Below are 25,804 nucleotides of genomic sequence, written 5' to 3'. Positions count from 1 at the left end.
CAGATACCTGATCCAAGGTGGATCTCCTGAGAATATTCCTTGAGCACTAACTTCCTGAGTTACCTTTTCAAGTGGGCAGTGCCAGGTAACTAAGCCTGCTATCCAATTGCCCCTCTTGGAAGGCAACAGACATCTGCCGGGCTCGAGGAACCTGTTTTATGTAAACTTGCACAGCTTACTCTATCATTTTGAGACTTTTGTGTCGATCCAGGCTTTGAGTTGAGACCACATGCTTTTGATAAATGTTTTGGCAAGTAATCACTTCCTGTAGCCAGGATTTCTCATTATCCTTTCCCTTTCTTAGCTGTGAGAAAAATATATACATATTTTGTTGATGGTGCTTTTTGACAGTTACTTGTCTGTTTTTTTTGGTGACAGAAATAACTTTTAAGGCAAAGAGTATTGATTTTGGTGACTTTTTCTCCTGTGGTTTAGGTTATTTAACTTCTACAGTGGAAGAAGAAAGGTGAGCAGGAAAAATGGCCTGTAAACAGAAAGAGAGAGAGCAGTTTAGGGCAAGGTGCCCCAGTTGCCCTGTCTGGGCCTGTCTGCACTGCCAACTTGGGGCTCCTGAGACTTCCTGCTGTTTTAGTATTACTGTCTCCTCCCAGTTAGCATTTGCCCTCAGAAGCTGATATTTTCGCTCTCAGAAGCTGGGTAATTTATACCTTGGGATTTTTTAAATTTTAATTTTTAGATTTAATACATATCAAAATTTACCCCTGCAAAGTATTTTTCTGGTATATTCTAAAATTGTGCAATGATTACCATTATCCAATTCCAGAACATTTTCCTCACCCCAAAATAAACTTCATGTCCATTAGCAGTCACTCTCCATTCCACTCACGCCCAGCACTAATCTACTTGCTGTCCCTAGAGATTTGCCTGTTCTGGACATTTTCTGTAAAAGGAATCATAGGATATGTGACCATTGTGTTTGGCTTTTTCACTTAGAATAATGTTCTCGAGGTTCATCCCTGTTGTGGTGTGTCAGTACTCTGTCCTTTTCATGCCTCACTAGTGTTCCATGGTCTGGATGCACCTCATTTTGTTTCCTCTTCCATCGGTTGATGGTCATTTGTGTTGTTCCCACCTTTTGGCTATTATGAATAATGCTGTTGTGAACATCCCTCTACAGGTTTTCGTGTGGACATATGTTTTCATTTCTTTGGATCGTGTTTTCACTTTCTCAACAGCTTTCTTGGAAGCATAAAAGTTTTTTGTTTTGATGAAGCCTGACTAATCTATTGGGTTGGCCAAAAAATCCATATGGTTTTTTCCATAAAATGAAAGACACATTTTTCATTTTCACCAATAACTTTACTGATTTGCGTAGTTTTAGTATGTCAGTGCTCTCCCACGTGGTATCACATTGACTGTTCTCAGTTGTCTCACTTTGATCGCTATCACCTTCAACTGGTCTGCTGGACCGTGGAGCATTGTCCAGCAAAAAACCTGTAGCACGAACCTTGCAAACCACTTTTGATATGTTCATTCAGTCATAGCACCTTCTCTACACACTGCACAACTCTTTTTTTGCATTTCAGTTACATTTTTATGTTTCTTGAAATAATAAAGCATAATATGCCAAAAATGTTGCACATTTTCTTCTATTTTGAATATTAAAATGGCTATGTAAAAATGCACACTTTCTAATGCACACTGATATGACAGCTGTCACAATACAATCTAAAAAATTGTTTCAAATGAAGTTAAAGACAACTAAATGCTAATAGAACCATCTTACAGAAAAAAACAAATGAACTTTTTGGCCAACCCAATATTTTTTATTTGGTGCCTCATATTTAGGATATTTTGAAGCTATGTCACCTCTTTCAGTGCACTTATGTTTTAAACCTTAGCTTTAACTATAGGATGGCAGCCTTTGCCTTTGGTTAATAGAATATAAGCATAAGGATTAAGTCAGCAAGGATTTTCAGGGTCAGGAGAATGCTCAAACTATCTGTATGTTAGAGAGCACTAGGTCACATGTCAGCACCAAGATGAGTGCCTCAGTGTGTGTGTGTGTGTGTGTGTGTGTACCTATGTGTACATGCAAAGAGGCATTGCTTGAGGGTCTGAGGAATATGCTGTGGGACTGAAAAGAAAGTGGACTACAGACTAGAATTGAAATGAAAATGGAGAGTGAAAACACTACTTTTTGTACCTGTGTAGTTAACCCTATTTCCAATTCTTCCTGTCCAAACTGGAGATGATGCCCCTAAACACAGTCTCCTGTCCCTCCCTCAAATTTGTCAAGTTAATTCTTCTCCCTGTCCCTCCTGTCAGAGTCCTTCCCATCCTCCCAGACCTGTCTCCAGTACAGCCCCTACAGAGGGACACTGAAGCCAAGACCCTCAATAGGGCCACATTCACACTTTTATTTGCATGTTTACATCCTGCTGTGTGCACTTCTGTGCCCACACGCTCCTTGAGAATGCCAGGTTTGGAGGGCTGAGTCATGTTTCTCTGCTGCTTCTGTTGGGCAGCAGGCCTTGAACACTGTGGACTCTCAGTTAATACCAGTGGCCTGGACCTGAACATCATCTGCCGACTTCCTCTTAGCTTAGAGCCACTTTGTTTAACATTTTGTGAGTCATATAAACTTGATAGTTTTATCAAATATGACTTTAACCATTATAGCCTTCTGGTTATTTTAAAATCACACACATGCATATATGCATGCACATGTGCACACATGTATATGCACACACAAATGCTTTTAAGTCATGGCAACAGTTTTAGATCATACACCACTTGGAGGCATTAAAGACCAAAATTAGAACAGATGGTTACGAGGGGACCAATATAATAACCATGTACTGGAGAGAAAAGGGCTGGTTAAGTATAGCCACAATGAGCAAACAGAATTCATCATTTGACTTGTAGTAGGCACTCAATAAGTGGTTATCACAGATATGATCTCAAGGACCAAGTCAAAGTAGTGGAAAGAGGACCAGCCTGAATTTGGAAGGCCAGGGTTCTAGCTTGATTGAATGACCCCAGTGGGGTGTATTCTGTCCAGCCCTCACATTGCTCATTGATAAAGAGATATGGGTATTGGCATGTACCCATGCATCAGACATGTAGATTGCAGGCCAAATAAGATCCATCAGACATAGGGATGTACTCTCATTCCCTCTGTCCATCTGTCTCTCTGTTATTTCAACTGATGTAAAATTCATGCAACATAAAACTAACCATTTTGAAGTGGACAATTCAGTGCCAGTTAGTACATTCTCAGTATAGAGCTAACACCATCTCTATCTCATTCCAAAGCATTTCCATCACCCCCAACAGAAACCCCACACCCATTAAGCTGTTATTCCCCATTTCCTTCTCCTCAGCCCCTGGCAACCACGTATCTGCCAGCCTTCTCTGTAGTCTAGATGTTTCCTATAAATGAAATCATACAATGAGTGGCCTTTTGTATATGGCTTCTTTTCACCTAGCATAATATTTCAAAGTTCATGTTGTGGGCTATATTGGTACCACATTCCTTTTCATGACAGAATAATATTCTATTGTATTGTCTTCCTAATATTTTTAAAGCAAAATTAAAGTTAATTACTTGCTATCTGGAAATTAATAGACCAACAGTCTCTGCTAGCCTTTTACAGTGTTGTGTAACCACAGCCTGATGGACGAATGTTACTGCAACAGGATCGGACCTATTAATAACAGTAGTCACAGCCATTGCTAATTCATTTGATAATGTAAGCTGTTCCAATTTAATTCCACTCAAATAATGCCATGGAATTTGGGCACTATGAAGGATCACTGGCAGAAGAAAATAGGTGTGAATAAATTCTCTGACTTTGTTTTGAGGCATGTCCTGTACCACCATTTTGAACTGTCAGTCAACATAAAATCAGTAAAAACAGTCACACGGGCTTCACACTGTTCTGGTGGGGAAAAAATACTCCCTTCCCTACGGCTATTCCATCTCTGAAAATTGTGATTCTGCAGGTCCTTGGTTTACTTATGCCTAAAAGTGCTCAAATTTCCTCACAACAGAGTGTTTGGGGAAAATCCTAATTGTGTGAGACCAGTCAGCTGGAGCATCAGCTCAGAAGCACCCCTTGGGGAAATGAGGATGGGCTTGCTTAGATTCTGAGGAATATTTGCAACTAATACAGGAGAGCGTCACAAAAGAAAACTTAGGTTAAATCCAGGACTCGAGGTCTCTAATGCAACTGGTGCAGGTTCTAGTCACTGGCTGCAAGAGCTGAACTTCCTTTGGGTCTCTCCTTGCTTCAATTTCTTTCATTTTCTTGTGCAGGAATAATAGGAAAAATCAGGGAGAAGAAACCAAGGGCCCCACAGTGAAGATAAGGAGCAGAACAGAACTTCAATGGTAGATATGTGAATGAACAGGAGAGGGAAGAAAACAGATTACAGAACTGCACACGGTCATTGAATTGAGTCATTTGGAGATCAGGATCAAGAAGGGTGAGGATATGCCTTTCAAAGCTGAAGCTTACTCCACACTGGTGGAGTCATTGAAGGGGATTGGGACATACCATTCCAAAGTGTGCCACTTTGGCATAAGGATCATTTTGAGCTGAAGGCACCTGAGGATCAGCAGATTCAGGAAGAGTTCTTTGAACCTCCCCCTGCTTTATCGACCTAAAAGCAGGGCCTATATTTCCCTTTGTGACAGTGTCCCTCTTTCCTGTACCAGGAAGAGGCGGCGACTCATGTCACTGGAGACAGTGAGCCAGCACTGAGGTTAGTCTGCATCCAGGCCTTACTAAAATAACCCTCATCTCCGATTAGCTCCCCACATATCCTAGTGACCTCCCCACAGTTATTATCTCTTAGAGCCCAAATCCCCTTTCCTTTGTTAAAATGACATATAAATATGCCCCCAGTCTAATCACCTCTTTGAGTTTCACTCCTTTTCTATGAATTCCTGTGCTTATAAAATATTAATAACAATTGTATGCTTTTTCTGCTGTTAATCTTTTTTTTTTTTTAATTTGCAGGCCTCCATGTACAGAACTTAAGAGGGTAGAGGAAATGTTTTTTTTCCCTGACACCATGTGTCTACAACATGGGTGGAAGACCAGAGGGGTGCTCTGCATTTTGCCCTTGGAGACCAGGGCGCGTCCTCACAATGTGCTTCAGTGCCTTAGCATTGTGGGAATTTGCCAAGGCTGTTTTTGTGATGACTGTTCACTTGCATTGTTTGGGAAATACCTGTTGACTTGGCATGCTAACAGGAGTTAGTAGAGAACAGCCTTTTTTTCTAGTGAATTTTAGTCATAGACTCAGAATAGAAAATGGAGAAGAGGCAGTCCGATGTTCAGGTGGGACTTGGGGGAAGGGAAGAAAAGCTGTGCTTACTGAGAAGAGTTGGAGGTCCAAAGAGGTGCTGTTATTATTTTCTCCCCTTTTCCTAAAGAATAAAGGAAGCTCACCAACAAAGGAAAGAGGAAGTTATTGATTTGAAGAGAACTGATGGCCCAGTCATTTAGAAAGGATGTTTTATCATCTGAAAAATATTCCAAGGCAGGAATTTTGCTTAGAGAATTGAGAGTACAGAATCTTTCAACTGTAATCCCAAAAGACACATTAGTGAAACTTAGTTTTCCAGAATAAGTGTGTTACTAAGCCTTTGGAGAAGGACAATACTGACACATCTTAAAAAATATTTAGGGATAGAAATGGGAGCCTCTGATTTAATTTTTCAATTGCATTTCACCAACCAGGACAAAAACCAAATACTTTTACATCTTCGGTGCGAAATAACATGTTTGCAGAAGATGCTGTTTTAGTGTAGCTAACAAGCAGCTATGATGCCAGCCAAAATAAAACTGTGAGCCAGACTGAGGTGGGGACAGAGGATTGTGCAGTTGCACATGGCAAGGAGATGGAATAGTCCTTCTACCTCTGAGAGCAAAGCCAGGTTACCAGAGCCTCGGTAGCAACACAGCCTGTAAATACAGGTTGATGGAGCATTTAAACTTGGGGCTCCCGCAACCGACTGTCTAAGTGCGTAGGCTGCAAGAAGTCCTTCCTTGAAGTGGGGAAATAATCTCTGTGTACCCTGCGGGATTAAAGGGCATTTTAGTTTGCCCGGGATCAGAATAGAAGAGATGGGGGAGGTGGGGAGATAGCTCACACACTGCAGATCAAAGAGCAAGAAAGAAACAACACTGGATTATGAGTACAGACAACTGGATTATGGGTCCAGACGTAAAAGGAGAAGTTTGGTTAGCAAAAAGAAAGGAGAGGACTGGGAAAAGAAAAACACAGTGTGACATGTCATTGTGTTCCACAGTGAGAAAGGACCAAGAATCAGTGAAAACTGGTTATTCTTATTCTCCCTAGGCAGAAGTTCCAGTCAAGCCAAGGAATCCAAGGCTGATTGCCAAAGACCGGAGGTAAAAGACTCAAGAAGAGTTCAGAAGTTCAGGAAAATAAAAGAGGATTATCATTCAAGGGCCTGTGAGCCAGAGAAAAGGTGAAGTGGCAGAAGCCCTGGGAGAGGCTGGGGGTGGGGCAACTGTGGGAGGCACCGAGGGCGTGGGAGGGGAGAGGAGCCTCAGGAGGGTGAGCTCCACACAGAGGGGCAGATAGGGAGACAGCGAGGGACCTGAGTGAACAGAGAGGTGGGCCAGCCTTTCTTCTGACAAAGCACCTAATCAACCAAATGAGCTCCTACGAACAGGTAAGAGAGGACAGTGGAGGACAGTTTTAGGGCAGGCTCTATTGTTACACCTTCAAAGAGAAATTCCTGCCAAGGCATTTCAATTTTTTGGTCAAAAACACTTAAATGCAGTACACACACATACACACACTTGAATTTTAAAGAAAACCATGCCAGCTTTGAAAAGGAGAGAGATCTGGGTGTGAGGAAGGAAGGCAGAGAGGTGGGGAGGTAGCAGGGAGTGCCCCCTTCCCAGGGAGTGCAGGGTGATAGGAGATAATGAAAAAGATGAAGAGGTAATAAGAAATGTGGTGAAGGCAGGGCAAATTAGAGAACTAAATTACTGCCCAGAACAGGAGACAAATCTACAGGAACATACTGTCAGCCAGGGCGAAGGAGGAAAATCTGTGGAAATGATGAATATAAAAGAGCAAATGAAGACCAACACACACTAAGGAGCAAGTATCAGGAGCACAGGCAAGGCAGGTCCTGATTAAAGCCTGCAGCATGAAGGGCGGTTGAGGGAAGGGAAGGGAGTCAAAATGTTGCCTAAAATGAGGATAAATAAAACTAATGAAAAGAATTCTTAAAAGATACAATTTTTAGTATGCTCAGAGTTTTAGACTTTGTTAAGATGTTACAGATGGGACAGGGTATTTAGATTTAAAGGCCAAAATTAGAGCTTGAAAGGTTAAAGAAAAAGATAAAAAATGCATTTCTTGTTCAGATAGTCTTACTGTTGATTTAAAAGAGCTTTTCAATATTTTTTAAAGGATTTTGATACATTTTAGAAAATTGAAATGACAGCAAAAAGCAGATTCAGGGATCATTTTTTAAAAATGTATATTTATTCTGTTTCTCTCTATCTCTCTATACACACACACACAAAATCACATATTCTTTTCCCAAACATTGGCAGCCTTCATTTTTCAGTATGCATTTCTTATGAGTAACATTTTACATGCCCACAAAACCACTATCATGCTTAAGAAAACTAATTCCATAATATCTATAGGCAGTCATATTTAAATATCAGCAAAGCCAAGAATGTTTTTATTGTAGCTGATTGTTTTTTTAAAGTAAGAATTACATTTGGTTCTAATTAAGTTTCACCCATTGCATTTGTTTTATTTCTTGGGAGTCTATAGTCTTTTTAGCCCAACTTTATCATTTTTGACAAGATAAAAATACTGTTGGGGTAAGCTCATTTACCCAATGCCATTGCAAGGAACAGGTGCCCCCATTTTACTAATGTAGGATTTTATAGGTTAAGATAGCTTTAATATTTAGGATAATGAAAAAATGGTAGGGTCAAGAAGTCATCGTCATGCAGGAATGACTACTCCTCTCGTAGCAATACGGAGCGCCCCGAGTGAGTCTGAGAGTATACTAGACCTTTGCATCCCTGTGATACTTATGCCTTTGGGAGCCTCCGCAGTGCCTGTCTCAGAGGGGAAGCTCGCAGCAGTTAGCCAGTCTGCCCCAGGTCGGGCGGCTGGCTGAGGCCCCAGAGGGACTCTGCTGGGCCTTTTTACCACCTCATTGCCCTGATACTCAGGTGCACGCACACATGCTGTCTCTGAGTATATTTTCAGATATTATATTTGTAAACTGTTTGTAACTTTTAGAAGGAAGTTTTAAAAACAGATGGTACACTCTTACCTTGAAGTAGTTCTAGTGGTTGGCACCAAGAGGAAATCAGATGCCACTTTGGAGAAAATACAAAGGCAAGGTAAAATCTTTAGCCTTTGGTGTTTTGGCCAACCAACTGATGGGAGTCCTAGACCATATTTTGAAACTAAAAAGAGACTGTAGACCACTTAGTGTCTTTTTTAAAAATATATTTTATTGATTATGCTATTACAGTTGTCCCATTTCCCCCTTCACTCCCCTCCACCCTGTACACCCTCTCCCACCCACATTCCCCCCCTTTAGTTCATGTCCATGTGTCATACTTATGAGTTCTTTAGCTTCTACATTTCCCGTACTATTTTTGCCCTCCCCCTGTCTATTTTCTACCTACATTCTATGCTACTTATTCTCTGTACCTTTCCCCCCTCTCTCCTCCTCCCACCCCCCTGTTGCTAACCCTCCATGTGACCTCCATTTCTGTGGTTCTGTTCTTGTTCTAGTTGTTTGCTTAGTTTCTTTTGGTTTTGCTTTAGGTGTGGTTGTTAATTATGAGTTTGCTGTCCTTTTACTATACATGTCTTTTCTTTATCTTCTTTTCTTAGATAAGTCCCTTTAGCATTTCATAAAATAAAGGCTTGGTGATGATGAATTCCTTTAACTTGACCTTATCTGAGAAGCACTTTATCTGCCCTTCCATTCCAAATGAAAGCTTTGCTGGACAGAGCAATCTTGGATGTAGGTCCTTGCCTTTCATGACTTGGAATACTTCTTTCCAGCCCCTTCTTGCCTGTAAGGTCTCTTTTGAGAAATCAGCTGACAGTCTGATGGGAACTCCTTTGTAGGTGACTGTCCCCTTATCTCTTGCTGCTTCTAGGATTCTCTCCTTCATTTTTACCTTGGCTAATGTAATTATGATGTGCCTTGGTGTGTTTCTTCTTGGGTCCAACTTCTTTGGGGCTCTCTGAGCTTCCTGGATTTCTTGGAAGACTATTTCCTTTGCCAGATTGGGGAAGTTCTCCTTTATTATTTGTTCAAATACGTGCTCAATCTGTTGCTTTTCCTCTTCCCCTTCTGGTATCCCTATAATTCGGATGTTGGAACATTTAAAGATGTCCTGGATACTCTTAAGTTTCTCCTCATTTTTTTGAATTCTTATTTCATCATGCTTTCCTGCTTGGTTGATTCTATCTTCCTTCTGGTCCACTGTATTATTTTGAGACCCAGTTTCCTTCCCTTCACTATTGGCTCTCCTCCGTGTATATTCCTTCATCTCTTTTATGGTAACCTGCATCTTTTCATCTAATTTGCACCCAAAATCAATCAATTCCGTGAGCTTTCTGATCACCAGTGTTTGCACTGTGTATCTGATAGATTGGCTATTTCTTGGTTGCTCAAAAGGATGAGTCTTGGGGGACTGATCTGTTCTTCTGTTGGAAACATATCTCTCCCTGTCTCTCCTTTTTTTTTCTTTTTTTCCGGTCTGGTCACTCTTGTTACGGTGGGCAGCAGAGCCTTAGGTGTTCACCGGGGCTGGGCACCCCAGTCGCTAGATTGTGACATTATATGTGGGGGCTGGGGTGGGAGCTGGGACGGGAGGGAACAATGGTGGTAGTTCTGTTCTCTTGGGATCTCAGTCCCTTCTCTGGGATCCTGGGCTGCGAGCTCTGCCCTGGTCCACAATCACCGCCTCACTGGGTCCACCAGCCGCAGCTTGCATACTCAGGGTCCACTGCTGCGTTCCTGCATGCCCCGGATGGCTTACGTGCCAAGTTCGTGCCAAGTTTTCCCCGACCTCTGTGCACCACCAACCCGTGCCTGCCCGGCTGCTCCTCTCTGCCCCTCCTACCAGTCTGGATGAACGGGTCTACTTCAACTTCTTGGCTGTCTGACTTCCATTCAGATAAATCCTCTGTCCGTTCTGGGTGTTATTCTGGCTCTAAATTGTTGTTGTTCTAATCTTGGTTGTACGTGGAGGTATGGTACGTCCACCTATTCCTCCATCTTGCTGGAAGTCTGACCACTTAGTGTCTTAATGGTACAATCAAGGACAACTATGAAAGTGAGAAATACTGATTGTGTTACCAAGTGAACCTAGATTAAGAGTAGAATTAATAAAAGTGGATCTTTCTTTCTGCTTTATTATTATTTTTTTTTTGTAAACTACGTGAAGCTGCCAGAAAGGTTGGGGTAGATACTATACTTTATTTACCTTTGCGGTCCCAGGGCTAGTGCATAATTCAGAATGTACACACTGTTCAGATGATACATTATTCCCTGGGTGCATTCTCTGTGCCAGGGGCTGTGCTGGTCCTTGCCCTGAGGCAAGAATCAGATGGACAGGCGGTTTCCACTCTGCTGGGTAAGCCTGAGGGAAGATGGGGGGAAGTACCTAGTGTCCAGAGCCTGAAGGAGGGTCACCTGACACAGTCTGGGGAGGAATAGGAAAGGCTTCCAGGAGGAGGTGCCATTTTAGTGACACTGAGTGGAGTAGCATTTCAAGCATGCTAAACTGAATGGGACAATTTTCTTTTAAGTGGCCTAAAGCTACAGGGAAAACTAAAGTATTTACACAGACCTGTTTAAATTGGCAAATGATGTCAATGGTTTGGAGCTGTAAAAATATGATGGCAGTAGTAGCCTTTATGTAAGAAACAGTGACTGGGACAGGGAGGAATACCCTTTTACACATTTTGAATTATCTACTAAATTTTTTGAGTAATTAAAAATGAATGTATGAGGGGGAACCCCCCCCCAAAAAAAACCCCATAATTTATATATAAAAATTGTGTATGCTTACATATCAAACTTCAGTCACTTTCAAAGCACTCTCCATTTGATGCAGTATACCTGGGTAAATACCTCCCACTGACCTGCCAACAGCAATCAAGATTCAACTACAAGAGGAAGGTGTACTCAACCCACATGAAGGGTGCACCTCCAGTACCCAGCTTGGGTGATAGGGGAGGCTGTGCCATTGGACCCTACAGGACATTGACTACATTAGGCCACACTACCAAGACAGGGAGTCAAAGCAGCTCTACCTAATACATAGAAACAAACACAGGTAGACTGCCAAAATGAGGAGACAAAGAAACATGGCCCAAATGAAAGAACAGATCAACTTTCCAGAGAAAGAACTAAACAAAATGGAGACAAGAAATCTATCAGATGCAGACTTCAAAACATTGGTTATAAGGATGCTCGAGGAACTTAGTGAGGACCTCAGCAGCATGAAAAAGATCCAGTCAGAAATGAAGGATACACTAAATGAAATAAAGAACAACTTATAGGGAAAGAATGGTAGAGTGGATGAAATCAAGAATCAAAATAATGATTTGGAATATAAGGAAGCAAAAAAAAAAAAAAACCAATCAGAACAACAAGAAGAAAAAGAAATAAAAAAAACCCCAAGGTAGACTAAGGAGCACCTGGGACAACTTCAAACATACCAATATTCACATCATAGGGGTGCCAGAAGGAGAAGAGAAAGCAAGAAATTGGAAATCTATTTGAAAAAACAATGAAAGAAAACTTCTCTGTTTGGTGAAAGAAATAGACATGCAAGTCCAGGAAGCACAGGGAGTCCCAAACAAGACGAACAGAAAGAGGCCCACTCCAAGACACATCATAATTAAAATGCCAAAGGTTAAAGACAAAGAATCTTAAAAGCAGCAAGAGAAAAAAGTAGTTACCTACAGAGGAGCTCCCATAAGACTGTCATAAGCTGATTTCTCAAAAGAAATTTTGCAGGCTAGAAGGGACTGGTAAGAAACGTTAAAAGTGATGGAAAGCAGGGACCAACAGCCAAGATTGCTCTACCCTGCAAAGCTATCATTTAGAATGTAAAGGCAGATAAAGAGCTTCCTGGACAAGAAAATACTAAAGGAACTCATCATTACCAAGCCATTATTACATGAAATGTTAAAGGTAGTTATTTAAGAAGAAGAAAATCAAAACTATAAACAAAATGGCAATAAATACATATCTACCAACAACAGAATCTAAAAAATAAACTAAGCAAACAAGAAAAACAGACAGCATCATCGATATGGAGAGGGTTTTGATGGTTGCCACATGGGAGAGGGATATAGGGGAATGGGTGAAGAGGTGAGGGGATTAAGAAGTACAAATAAGGGATTAAGAGTTATAGAATAGCTATAGGGCTGTAAAGTACAGTATTGGAAATGGCTTAGCCAAAGAACTTATACCCATGACCCATGGACATGAACAGTGGTGCAGGGATTGCATGAAGGAGTGTGGGTTGCTGGGTAGAGGGGGGCAACGGGGAAAAAGCTAGGACAACTGTAATAGCATAATCAATAAAATACAATTTTTTAAAAAAGAGTCTTCAAAAAAATTCACTGAAGCTGAATGTAGCCTCTCATAATAACACCAGCTGGTACACTGATATAACTGGGTTCCTAGAACACTCACCTAGCTGGGGAAGCTGGTACTACAATGGTCCTCTCCAGAGGATAATCCCAGACTTTTTTTTGTGTCCCCCCCTTGAAGGTAACAGACAGGGAAGGCCATAAACACCTCATCCTTCAATTTACAAAACTTGAGGATGCTATGAAATTGACATTTATCTAAAGGAAAGAACTGTGCTTTCCAATCAGTGGTCACTCTGTGGGCTGTTAAGAAAGAGGAAATGGAAATTAATGGATTCATTTAAAAATCTTGGCAATTTTTAAAAGAAAACTTCTAGAAACAGAAATGGAGGAAAAATCTGGGGGAAAAAAGAGGAGAAAAGAACACTGAAGGAAATATGGTAAATGCATCACTGAAACAATATTTTCAATCCTTAGTTTTATATGCTTGGTGCACTTCACAATGTAAAACAAACAAAGGGTAATTTTGATGAGGAATTTCTGTTAAGGCCACATGTCTAATAAGTTTATAAGATAACATTCACATGTGAATTTTTTAATGGAACTATTTATTTTTACTTCAAAATATTTGTGTTAGGGAGACACATTAAAAATAGTATAAGTCTTTTTCTGACCTAGTGTGAAATATGAAGGTGCTCTGTAGCATCCAGTGGCTGCACCTGGAGAAGCAGAGGGGTTTGAAGGGGACTTTTCAGCTGTCAGGATGAGATGATGGACAGGAAAGGATTGAGATATGAGAGTGAGAGCTGGTGAGGAAGTCCTGGTGCTGGAGACGTTCTTGCTCACTGCAGACTGGTAGTTTATCCCATTCATGATTTATCATGAACTTAGACCTGAATTGCCTCACATGGCTATTGCTGTGCTAAAGACAGATTTAGAAAGAATAGAATAGGTGAGGCAACAAATTGCAGCAAGTTCACAGAACATTTTTTAGCACTTACTATATTTGAACATACTAAAAGATATTGACAATGGCAATGCCAACTCCCACTTTACCGCAGTTGATGGTGGGTAGAGCCATTGAGCTTTCACTCTGGATTGGCTTTGTTTGCATCTATGAAAAGTCTTCTGTTGAAAAACTTCTGTGTTATGTTTCAGCCCACATTTCTCAACCATCTTGCTAAAGTTCTGACCCAGTATGTTTAATAGTTTTGTTCTGATTTACTGGTTTAGAAAAAAATTTACTTAATCTTACATTAACACAAGTGTGCCTTAAAAAGATTCATTTGTTATCAGTGTGTAGGTTGTATTAGGAAGGTGGACAGGGAGGTGAGGAAGGAAGTTTAAAGAGACTGTAATTGCCAGTAGTTGTGTAGTCAACAATGATAGTTGGCCATGTAAGATGATACAGGCAGGTGGAGAAGATTGAGGTGAGGGAAAACTTAAAAATAGAGCAGCTAGCAGGCCATTGCCAGTCTTGGTGTTGAGGCAGAAACTAGACTAAGTGTGGTTGAGGAAAGAGCAGGTGGGGAGAAGATGGAGACAACAGGCAAAATCTTCTCTATCAATCAGATTGATATGAAGAGAAGGGAAGAGATAGGATGGTGGTGTGGGAAGAGAAGGATTTTTTTGGATTGGGTAGTTTGAAGACAGTTGTAAAAAGAGAAGGAATTAATACGTTGGGAAAAACAAGATATGAGCAGAGAGGAAATAACTGATGGAGTAGAATCCTAGGGAGTTTGGAAGGGGACACCATTAACAGCACAAGCACGGAGGGGAAGGAATCCTGAAAGGAAGAAGGATCTTTGTTTTTGAGAAGAGAAGAAAGATGACAATATAGATGGAGAGTCACAAATATATTAATATGTAGTGAAAGTGTGTTGAAATAGGTCACTTCAGATACTCTCAAATTTTTTAAAGCAAGGCAAATCTGAGGATGAGGAACAGAGTGAGCAGGAGAGTCCATTAACCACACCTTCCAATGTCTTAATTGTGTACGTGCTTTTTGGTGCCCTCACACCCTTCACTGCCCACTGTGTCTAGTCTGGTGAACCCTACCTCTGGGTAAATCCAGTGACTGTTTATGTTTATCTGTGCACACACCAGCAGCTGCATGACACTAAAGAGAAAAGCACATAGTTATGCCAGGCATACATTTTAAAGGCTTCTAGTCCTAGCTGGAATATCAGTATAACCATCCATTCTTTATGGCCCATTCCCCAAAGCTTTGGAACCCATCGAGAGAAGAATGAACCTGTAGTTGAGTCAAGTGGAGACCTACTTTTCAAATCATGAGTGTTTCAGATATTCTTCTCAAGGCTCTTGGTAATAGAATACTTTTTAAAATTAATAAAAACAATGCTTTAGAGGCCCTGGCCAAGTTGCTCAGTTGGTTAGAGCATCGTCTTGATAGCCAGAGGTTGTAGATTCGATCTCAGTTCAGGGCACATACAAGAATCAACCAATGAATGCATAAATAAGTGGAAAACAAATCAATGTCTCTCTCTCTCTCTCTCTCTCTCTCTCTCTCTCTCTCTCTCTCTCTCTCTCTCCCCCCCCCTCTAAAAATCAATAAATAACATTTTTAAAAAGCAGTGCTTTAAAAACAAAATTTATATATTTTTTCTAGGAAAAAAAGACTAGAAGATGATACACTAAGTATTTATTTATCTAACAAATATATACTGAACACTATTCCCAGTGTTTGGGAGACAAATTCCCTGCATTCATGGACTTTAATCTATACTGAGGGAGACAGACAATAAGTAATAATAATAATAATAGTAATGCAGAACTATAAACAAAAATAAGACAGTAAGAGTACAAAGGATGTTGGAGAAGGAAGAGTGCTTATCTCAAGACAGTAGTATTACAGATGATTTATATCTTTTTCTTTGTGTATTTCTTTTATTTTCCAAATTATTTATAGTAAATATGCCTTCCTTCTGTAAAAAAATAAAATTGTTTTGGAGAAGTGTCCTATTAAGTGGCAAGGACAGATTGGCAGACTTCCTTTACTTTCTACCTTGTTCTTTTTTGACAAGGTTGTCTTTGGTGTGGTGTTTACTGATCCAGCGTATGTGAGGTATAATTTTCATGGGAGGACAGGAAGGAAAAAGGGCAGGTGAATTTACCACTTTTTCTTTATTTACCTTCCCCTGTAAGCAAAGTGTAAGAAATGAAAGGCTGACCAGCCAGCTCTTGGGAAGAAATAATTTGGCAGCTGCAATCCCAGCTGGTCCCACTGCTCCTTGGTTATGTGTCTCACCACAGCAAAAGAGGGCACCTCTTGGATTGTCAGAAGAACCATTGACTCGACCACAGGCTACTGGTTGACAGTCCCTGCCAGCAGAGCCCTTGTACCTGCCTGTGTTACTTACCCCTGAAGGACATCTGCAGCCTCTGGCTTGGAGCTCAAGTAACTGAGCCTGTCGCACCTGTCCGTAACTTGATTAGCAGTTATCAAGTTCATGGAGCAAAGTCATGTAAGGATGATAAATGAATAAGGAGCCACTTTGGAATTCAGCATAGGGAACCTTAGGGATTAAAACCAACTGTAGGCTGGTGTTTTTAGAGAAACACCACCTGGATATGCCAAGGAATAAGGATCATGGTGTTAGGAGAGATGTTGGAGAAAGATGCTAGAGCCGTACATGAAAGTTCTGTAGATTCTTAGAATTTAATGTTGTTGTAACTCTAGATATCACTTACTAGGAAGTACAGATGCCCTTGGGATATCCTAGGTTTTTTTCAATGTTTTAGGATACTGTCCAGAACGTTATCTGCACATTTAATAGATGATCAAATAGAAAGCTTTTCATTCCATAATTAGAAGAACAAAAAATGTAAAATCTGTGCTATGGGTGTCAAGCTTGATAAGACCTGGTTCCAGCCCAGAAGACATCAGTGTGATACGGATTGGGCCTGATGCTTCAGGAGTACAGAGAAGGAGCAAGATGTGGGAGGCAGCAAACACAAGATTGTGGTGTCTAAATACAGTCCCACTTGTGTCACACAGGTGTAATTTTCACAAATTATATAATTCATATGTGCATGAATTTGCAGGGTTGTTCTCACAACTTTTTATAAAAGGACATCACTGTTTTACAGCCCAAGTCACTCAATGAATTCCAATCTGATCACACAGTAGTCTAACACAGAGTGGGCCCCTCCTGCCAGCTGTCAGCACTTGTACCCACGCTGCAGGGCTCTTTGATGTGGAGCTCCAGAAGTCATGTGGATCAAGTGGAAGGTGACTCAGTGCATCATGCTTACTGAACTATAATAATATAATAAGGTTTTACATCCATGTATCAGTTTCCTATGGCTGATGTAACACATTGCACTACCTTAGTAGCTTAAAACAAGTCAAGTTATTATCTTATGGTTCTGGAGGTCAGAAGTCCAAAAGGAGGCTTAGAGCTAGAATTGAGACGTTAGCAGGGTAGCATTCCTCCTGGAAGTGCCAGAGGAGAATGTTTCCTTATTTTTCTCAGTTTCTAGAAGCTGTCTGCATTTCTCAGCTCTTGGCCTCTTCCCCCATCTTCACAGTGTGTTACTCCACTCTGCTTTCACCCTCTCATCTCTTGTTTCTGACTCTGAACTCCTGTCTCCCTCTTTTTTCAATCGTCGTAATATATATATATATATATATATATATATATATATATATAACATAAATGTTGTCAGTTACTTTTTAAAGTGTACAATTTAATGGTATTAATTACATTTACAATGTTGTGCGATCATCATCACCATTTTGTCATAAAATATATATAACAAAATTTGTCACTTAATCATTTTTAAAATGTGTAATTCATTGGCATTAAATACATTCACAATGCTGTACAACCATCAACACTATTTCCAAAACCTTTCATCGCCCGAGCATAAATTCAGTACCCATTAACAGTAAGTCCCCCTTCCCTGACTCCCAGCTGACAGTGACCTCGAATCTGTTTGCTGTCTATATGAGTTTGCCTGTGGCACCTATGTCATGTAAATGGAATCTTAGACTATGTCTTTCTGTGTTCGGTTATTTTACCTTATGGTATTATTTTCAAGGTCCACCCATGTTGTAGTATATATTAGAACTTAGTTCCTTTTATAGCTAAATAATATTTCATTAAATGTTTATGGCACATTTTGTTTATTCGTCTGTTGCAGATACTTGGGTTGTTTCTGTTTTTTGGCTATTGTGAAGAATGCTACAATGAATGTTGAAATACAGTATCTGTTTAAGTTCATGCTTTCAATTCTTTTGGGTATAAACATAAGAGTGGAATTGTGGGATTATTTTGTAATTCTGTGTTTAGCTTTTTGAGGAATTGCCTAACTGTTTTCCCTAGTGGCAGCATCATTTTATATTTCCACCACCAATATACTTGGGTTCCCATTTCTTTAAATTCTTGCCAACATTTATTACTGCCTGCCTGTCTGATCATAGTTATTCTAGGGGATATGAGGTGGTTTCTCATTGCAGTTTTGATTTTCCTAATGGCTAATGATGTTGAGCATCCTCACTTGTTGGATATTGGTGTATCTTCTTTGGAGAAATGTCTACTCAAGCCCTTTGTCCATTTTTCAGTGGGGTTATTTCTTTTTTTTTTTGTTAAGTTGTAGTTCTTTATATATTCTTTGGATATTAATTTTTTATCAGACATAAGATTTACAGATTTTTTTCTCTCCCATTCTTGGGTTGTTTTTTCATTCTCTTGATAGAGTCCTTTGAGTACAGCAGCTTTGCCTCCCTCTTTTAACAATCCTTGTTGTTATACCCAATAATCCAGGATAATCCTTGCATCTCCTGATTCTTAATTTAATCACATCTGCAAAGTCTGTTTCATGGCCATTTAAGGTAATATATTCCCAGTTCCAATGATAGGATGTGGACATCTTTAGGGAGCCATTATTCTGTCTGCCACAATCCATTTCAAAATATGTCAACAAGGTCAGAAAGTTTGAATGTGTTTAGGCAAAAAGGTAAAAGCAAGCAGCTTTGAAAGAAAGCATCCTGCCCTGTGTACAGCTTTCGTTAGGGTTTCTGCCCTGAATCCCCCCTTTCTCTGCCAGGAATAAGGGCCACTTAACTTCCCTTTTCATTCTGAAAATGGGTCTAGTTGTGATTCCTCTCTTCCTCATATGTGTCTTAAGGATAAGAGATAAATAGACCCAGTTTGGTGCTTTTTGTCATCTGCACGAACCAGAAGTCCCAAATATAAAATCCAAGTGGGAGACTGTTGGGAAAATGGGAGCACAGTGAATGCATACATATAAGCCCCCCCTGCAAAAAAAAATAAGGCTTATGTTTGGATCTGTATCAGAAGAAAAAATAACAGATCTGTAAAGATTAGTGAGACCATGTCTCTGACAACCTTGGACCTCTTCAGAGGAGAGGTGCTTCATAAATATAAGCGCTTCTAGGCTACTTTTTACTCTTTTTCCCTACCAGTGGCTGTATTGTCTTTTTATTTCCCATATCTTTCACAGCACCCTGCACCTACTGGTAGTAAGAATTGTGCTTGGGTGGAAAAGTGGGCAGGGGTGAAGATACCCTGGTAATAATATAGGACCAAATGTTAGGTCAGCATCAGGGAAAGAGCCTGACAGATTATTTCCTGATCTACAAAGTCACAGAACCTGGAAAGACAGCTATTTTCCAAAAGCCTTAAAAAGAAATGTGTGTACGTTGGACATAGCCATTTTGCTTATAGGAACCTGACCTAAAGAAATCATCAGAAATGCAGACAAGGATATATGTTAAGGTGTTTGCTGGCTTTGCTTGTAATTGTTAAATACTGGAAGCAACCTAAAGATCCAACAACTGGAAATGGTTAAGTAAATGGTGGCATGAAACACCATGTGGTACTATGCATGGTAGTTCAACATGTCAGTGAATAATTTTTTAGGATATTAGGAAATAAGTATGATAAAAAGTAGCAGAAAAAAAGAAAGCCTCCAATTTCAATATAAAGGGTGTTCTCACTTGTCATTTCTGCCTGGTGGCATCCGGTGATGCCAGTTTGGCCTTCCTGCAAAGGCTGTGTTCTCTTGCTTGCTCTCTTGCTATTTGTTGCAGATGATGGGAGTATGTTGGGGTAGTTGTCTTGCTTTTGGGGATGGACTGTAGAGCTGAAGTATTAAAAAAAATAGGAGAAACCATAGCTAACCACTGCTGAAATTTGTACTACTGTAAATGTTGTTTTTGAAATTTTGTTTAAAAGCTGTGAGAGTAAAGATGAAGATTTCAAAAACAATGCAGTTTATCTGCCTCCTTTGCTAAAAATTTAGCTATTGGATTGGCCAAAATGTTCTCTGAGTTTTTTTTTTTTTTCAGTAAAATGAAAGACACATTTTCATTTTCACCAATAACTTTATTGGTTTGGATACCTTGAGTCTGTCAGCTGTCTTCCATGTGGTACAATGTTGATTGTTCTCAGTGCCTCAACAATTAATGTCTTGGTTTGATCACTATTGACCTCAGCTGGCCTACCTGACCATGGAGCATCATCCAGTGAGAAATCTCCAGCATGAAACTTTGCAAACCACTTTTGACATGTTTGATCAGTTACAGCACCTTCTCCATACACTGTACAAATCTTTTTTTGTGTTTCAGTTGCATTTTTACCTTTCTGGAAATAACGAAGCATAATATGCCAAAAATGCTGCTTATTTTCTCCCATTTCAACATTAAAATGGCCAGCTCTAACTTTGCTTCATAAATAAGAACTTCTGACTTTTTGGCTATTGACTTTTAACAAGTAGCCAGGTATTTCTCCAGAAAAAGTGGATTTATTTGGTAACAACAAAGAATTGCAATTTGGAACATGTGGTCTAATGGCGGAACATGTGGTCTAATGGCGGAACATGTGGTCTAATAGCGGAACATGTGGTCTAATAGCAAACCATGCACAACTCCAGAAACAGGATACTTTGTGGGCTTGGAAGGGGCTGTTGTAAACACAGAGGCCATTGGAAGAAACTAGAAATTCAAAGTATAGAGGCTTCTCATTGGCTGAGCTGATACTGGGCAAGGAGGAATCTTTTCTTCCTCCTCCCACTGATGTATTGGAGCAGTGTCACTTCCTGTCCAAGATGCAGGTATGTCTGTTCCTGCTGAGGTTGGTTCCTGCTGAGGTCAGCGTTGTATGCTGAGTGAATGCGAGTTCTCTCTTCTAGCTCCCAACCATGAGCATTCTGTGGATGAATGTTCACGTGGTCCAGCCACCTCATTGTTCCCAGCTGCAGGCCTGGCATTTCCAAGGCAGTGGCACTGCATCTGTCTGAGAGGTTTCATTGAAAACATAACACAAGAACCTAAAAAATAGCACAGTAATTGCCCTTCTCCAACATCAAGGAACTGCAAATCTACGCCCCAGCTCCCCCATCTGGGGATTGGGGTGCTGTCCTCCTGGCCTTGTGGGCTGGCTGCATCCAGGCTGGATGCTCCTAAAGGCCAGGAATGAGTCTTCGGACAATCCTGGCCTTTTCATTCACAGCAGGAGACTGTGGTATGTATTTCCAGGGCTATGGTGGTGGTGGTCCTCTGGTCACAGAGCAATTTCTCCAGTGATGATAAAATGAGATCACCCATAACTGTCCCCCCTCCCATCTCTCCTCGCTGGCTGACTTAGCCCCTCTGCAGTGCCAGGCCTTGCCGGGAGCCATGTTGGAATATGGTGAGAGGCCAGGACCTTGCTGCTTGTGCCCTGTAATTCAGCCTTCAATTTAAAAAAGGTCATTTTTTAATGCGAAACATGCATTCTTGTAGTGTATGATGTAATTTCTATTGACAAATAGTACAGTATGTTTAAAAAAATAAAAAGGTTGGGCTCTGGTACCAGACCCCCTGAGTCCAAATGCTGGCCTAGCCAGTTAGAAGCTGTGTGAGCTTAGACCTGCTACTTAATTTCTCTGGTCTGGTCACTTGTTTCCTTGTTTGGAAAATGGGATTGATAGTATTTGTACTTTAAAGATTGTTAAGAGGGTTATATGAATTTTAAACAAGGAAAGGACTTAGAATGGTGCTGGGCATATAGGAAGTGTTCAATAAATAATAATTTTTATTGTGGTAAAATACATATAATATATTTTGCAATTTTAAACATTTAAATGTATAGTTCAGTGGCATTAAGTACATTCATATTGTGATAAAACCATCCCCACCATCCATCCCCCGAGCTTTTACCATTTCCCAGACTGAAACTCTATACCTGTTAAGCAGTGATTCCCCATCATCCTCTCCTCCAAGCTTCTAGCAACCACCAGTCTATGAATTTGATTATCTTAGGTTCTTCATATGAGGAAATCACAGAATATTTGTTTTTGTTTTGTTTTTTTGTGACTGGCTGATTTCACTTAGCATAACATCCTCAGAGTTCATCCATGTTGTAGCCTGTGTCAGAATTTCCTTCCTTTTTAAGGCTGAATAACAGTCCATTGCACATATATATCATGTTTTGTCCATCCCTCCATCAACAGACATGTGAGTTGTTTCCACATTTCAGCTACCGTAAATAATGCTGCTATGCACACGAATGCACAAAACCTGTTCAAGTTTTACTTTCACTTTTTTTGGTGTATACCCAGAAGTGAGATTGTTAGATCATATGGTAATTCTGTGTTTAATTTTTGAGGAACTGTCATACTGCTTTTCACAGCAGCTGCAGCATTGTTCTCTTGGCTTTAAATACTTGCTACAGGCTGATGAATTGCAGCTTTATACCTACGACTTTATACCCTGTCTGAGCTGTATATAGGTGTATACAATGGCCTTCTTGGTCTTGTCGATTAGATGTTTCACAGGCCTTATGAGATTAAACATGTCCCATAGTGAACTGTTCTCCCACCCCTACTTCTCTCCCTTTTTGGTAAATGGCATTCTAAGCACCTAGTTGCTTAAGCTGGAAAACCTCAAGCAGAGTCAGCTACACAATTTGCCAGGTCCAGGGCAAAATGACAATGTGGAGCCCCAGCCAAGATCAGGGAAGGTTCACTGCCCCAACCCGCCATGGGCAGGCCACCCCAAAGGGACTGGAGCCTCTGTGCTGGGATGTGTTCACTACCCGGACCCAGGGTGCCCCTCCCTGAGGTCACTGCCAGCTCAGGGTGAGGAAAGCTTTTGCACTGGTCACAGGTCCATGAAGCTGGCTATGCCCGCAGCTTTCACATTCACGTCATCAGCAAGACCTGTGAGTTCTAGCTCTAAAGTAAATCTCAACTCTTTCCTTCTCTGTACAGCAAGCCCCCATCACCTCTCTCTACTATAAAAACCACCCAATTGGTCTCTTTCACTCATACTTGCCCCCTCCCACTTCTTTCCACACAAAAGCAGGAGTAATTGTTTCCACAAATAAATCAGTCCATGCTTACTACCCAGTTTTAAGATACTCATGCGCTCCTCTCTGAGGCCTACAAGACGTGTGGCCCCAGCTTCCTTCCCTGACACGCTTCTTCCCTCTGTCCTCTCTTCTTCTCTGGGCATGGTGTCCTGCTTTCTGCACCGTGAAGATGCCCAGCCTTTGATTAACATTATTAACAAAGTTTTTCATTCTGGGCACCATTGTCATTTTGGGTAATCCTTTGCATAGGGGTTTATCCCGTGCACTGTAGGATGTTTAGCAGCATCCCTGGCATCTACCATTAGATGCCAGTAGCACCTGCTCTGAACCATCACACGTGACCACCAAAATGTCTGCAGACACTTCCAAATGTTTGCTGGGGGTAACTCCTCCCTGTTCTTTGGGACACATCCTTGGAGCCTTAGGAGACTGGTCCTTCCCTCTGGTAGATTGTTGCCCCCACACACCCTCTACCACCTTCCTGCTTCTAGCACTTTCTTGTCTTTCAGGTATAATTTAAATGTCAATTTCTTCAAGAGGCCTTCCCTGACCAATCAGTATAAAGTAGCTACTCAGCCATATTCTTGTCTATTTTAACCTGCTTTATAAACACCAGTCTGTGATATCCCTTTTGTTTGTTTGTATGTTTGTTTGTTTTTCTTTTAATTATTTTTTCCCGTTACCACTTATCCCCTTACATCCTCTTCCACCTCCACCCGTCCCCTCTCCCTAATTATTTATTTGTTTATTTTACCCTTGCCCCTACCAGGATGCAAGCTCTTTGAGGGCAGTAATTTCCATAGTTTTGTTGAGTACTGTATTCCTAATGTTACAGGGGGCATCTGGTCGGATCACTAGGCAGAAGGGAGAGAACACCAAGGCAGGTCAGGAAGTATGAAAGGCAGTGGGACTGAAATCACAGCCAGCACATGGTAGATTTCCATACCCCTGGGTAAAAAAAAAAAAAAAGAAAAAAGAAAAACTAGCATGGATCATGACACGGCAGGAGGATGCATGGGCTGGAAAGGTTGTAGCCTATGTGTGCTGTGGGGGTTCTCATAGTGGCAGAGGAGGGACAGAGGTGTTATGCAGGCTGACAAGCATGACAGGTGCTCACTGGGGTTGGCGGGGAATTTGGATGTTAAAGTCCCAATGCCATGTATGGGATTATAGATCCAGACTTTTAAAGGGAGGGTGTGTGGAGACTTGCCCCTGTTTTCCTTCTCCTTGCTCACCTGGTCAGAGGGGTGGAGCACTTGTGGGACCCTGCTGGCCCTGGAGACTGCGTGGTCTAACAGGAATCCCAGGTTCCTGCTGGTGCAAGAAGCAGCGGCCTCAGAGGGGGCTGGTACTGTGCTGTGTGTTCCTGCTCAGGTGGGTACACAGACTACACGGTTAAGCTGTAGGCTGGAGGGATGGGAGGCAGGCGCTGGGCTGGTGGGCAGGAGGGGAGAAAAGGGCAGCACACCACAAATAGGACTCTGGTGAGTGTGCAGACTCTAGAAAGGTGCATGAACCCGGACTGTGACCAGGAACCTGATAAGTCTAGTGTTCCCAAAGGACATAGTTTTAAATGGGAAAGAAACTCAGGGCACAGCCTAGGACTGGTCTGGCCTGGCAAAGGGTGGTAGGGTTATTTTTCTTTGGGAGTTTTAAAGGGAATGGGCTCTAAGGCAGAATCCTGCCACTCTTTCAAAATTACGTAGCTTGGAATAAATGATCTCTTTCCCTTTTCACCAAACTTCTGCCTCCAGAGTTTGCCTGTTGGGCAGCAGTAGAATCCCACTTGCTCTTCAGTAATGCTAACACCTAGAATGGACCTGGTACATAGTAGGTGCTCATCACATATTTGGTGAATGAATGAATTCATAATATTTTGAACCCCGTATCTTGTTTCTGTGTCCTTATTAGGTCATTGTCATTAATTTCTAGTTCTTCCTCTTCTTTCCTTTTTATGGCCTCCAATTGCCCCTCCTTAGCCCCATCTGCTCCCTTTTGCCTTTTTTCTCTCCATCATTCCACAAGTGGTATTTCCCTACATTAATTTGATTTAACATCTTTTATAACAGAAACACAGGCTAGACATACCTGACACAGATAAAGTTTTGGTGACGTGGGACCCGAGTAGCAGGGTCTGATGGTCTGGGCTCTTTGCACTACACAGAACAGGAGGGTCTCCCAGGAAAGAGTCCCAGGATTGACCGGAACCAGAGAGGACAGCCCTGGTGGGAGTCCGGCAGAACCTCTCACTCTGTCTCTTGTCTTTCCTCTGCTCTGAGGGTTGGCATCATTCTTCTCTCTTATTACAGAACAGTCCCTTACACCTCTCAGTTCATTGGGAAAAATGTTGCTGCTAACAACACCTCCATGGGTTTTATTGAAGAAATGAGGCAGATTGAGCTAAAATGTCTTTATCTCAAAGTCCAACCACTGGGGGGAGGACTCCTTGGTTCACTTAGGGAGGAAACTGTCATTATTGAGTGCCTGCCATGTGCCAGGAGCTCTTTAGGTAAAGAGCATACAATGGAGGGCAAAACAGACAAAATGCTGCTGTTACAAAACTCACACTCTGTGACACCACACTGACTATAGGTAATGACTAAGCACCTACCAACAACCAGGCCCTAACCTTGTGCCAAGGGCACAACAGTGAGCAAAACACACATACAATTGCACAGAGCGATTAATTAATTCATTTAGGCAATAGTCTAGATTGCTACATGAATATATAGCAGGAGGGACTTAATCTGGTTTGAGGGACTGAGGAACTTTTTTAAAATGAGAATTACATGAACAGTGTTAGATTTACAGGGGTGTTGTGAAGATAGTACAGAGAATTCCCCCAA

General features: G+C 41.2%; 1 long non-coding RNA gene across 1 annotated transcript in view; it reads left to right on the top strand.

The window, feature by feature from the left end:
- The first annotated feature begins 5,505 nt into the window (after positions 1-5,505).
- The window catches only part of LOC118500353, a 39,126-nt gene continuing 18,827 nt past the window's right edge, over positions 5,506-25,804 (top strand). The window contains exon 1 of the long non-coding RNA XR_004902923.1: positions 5,506-6,676. This is a non-coding gene — a long non-coding RNA (uncharacterized LOC118500353). The remainder of the gene's footprint in view (positions 6,677-25,804) is intronic.

This window comes from Phyllostomus discolor, chromosome 1, assembly GCF_004126475.2.
Source record: "Phyllostomus discolor isolate MPI-MPIP mPhyDis1 chromosome 1, mPhyDis1.pri.v3, whole genome shotgun sequence".
In the NCBI taxonomy this organism is placed as follows: Eukaryota; Metazoa; Chordata; class Mammalia; order Chiroptera; family Phyllostomidae; genus Phyllostomus; species Phyllostomus discolor.
Note: the sequence above shows the minus strand (reverse complement) of the source record. Positions and strands in the feature narration are given on the sequence as shown.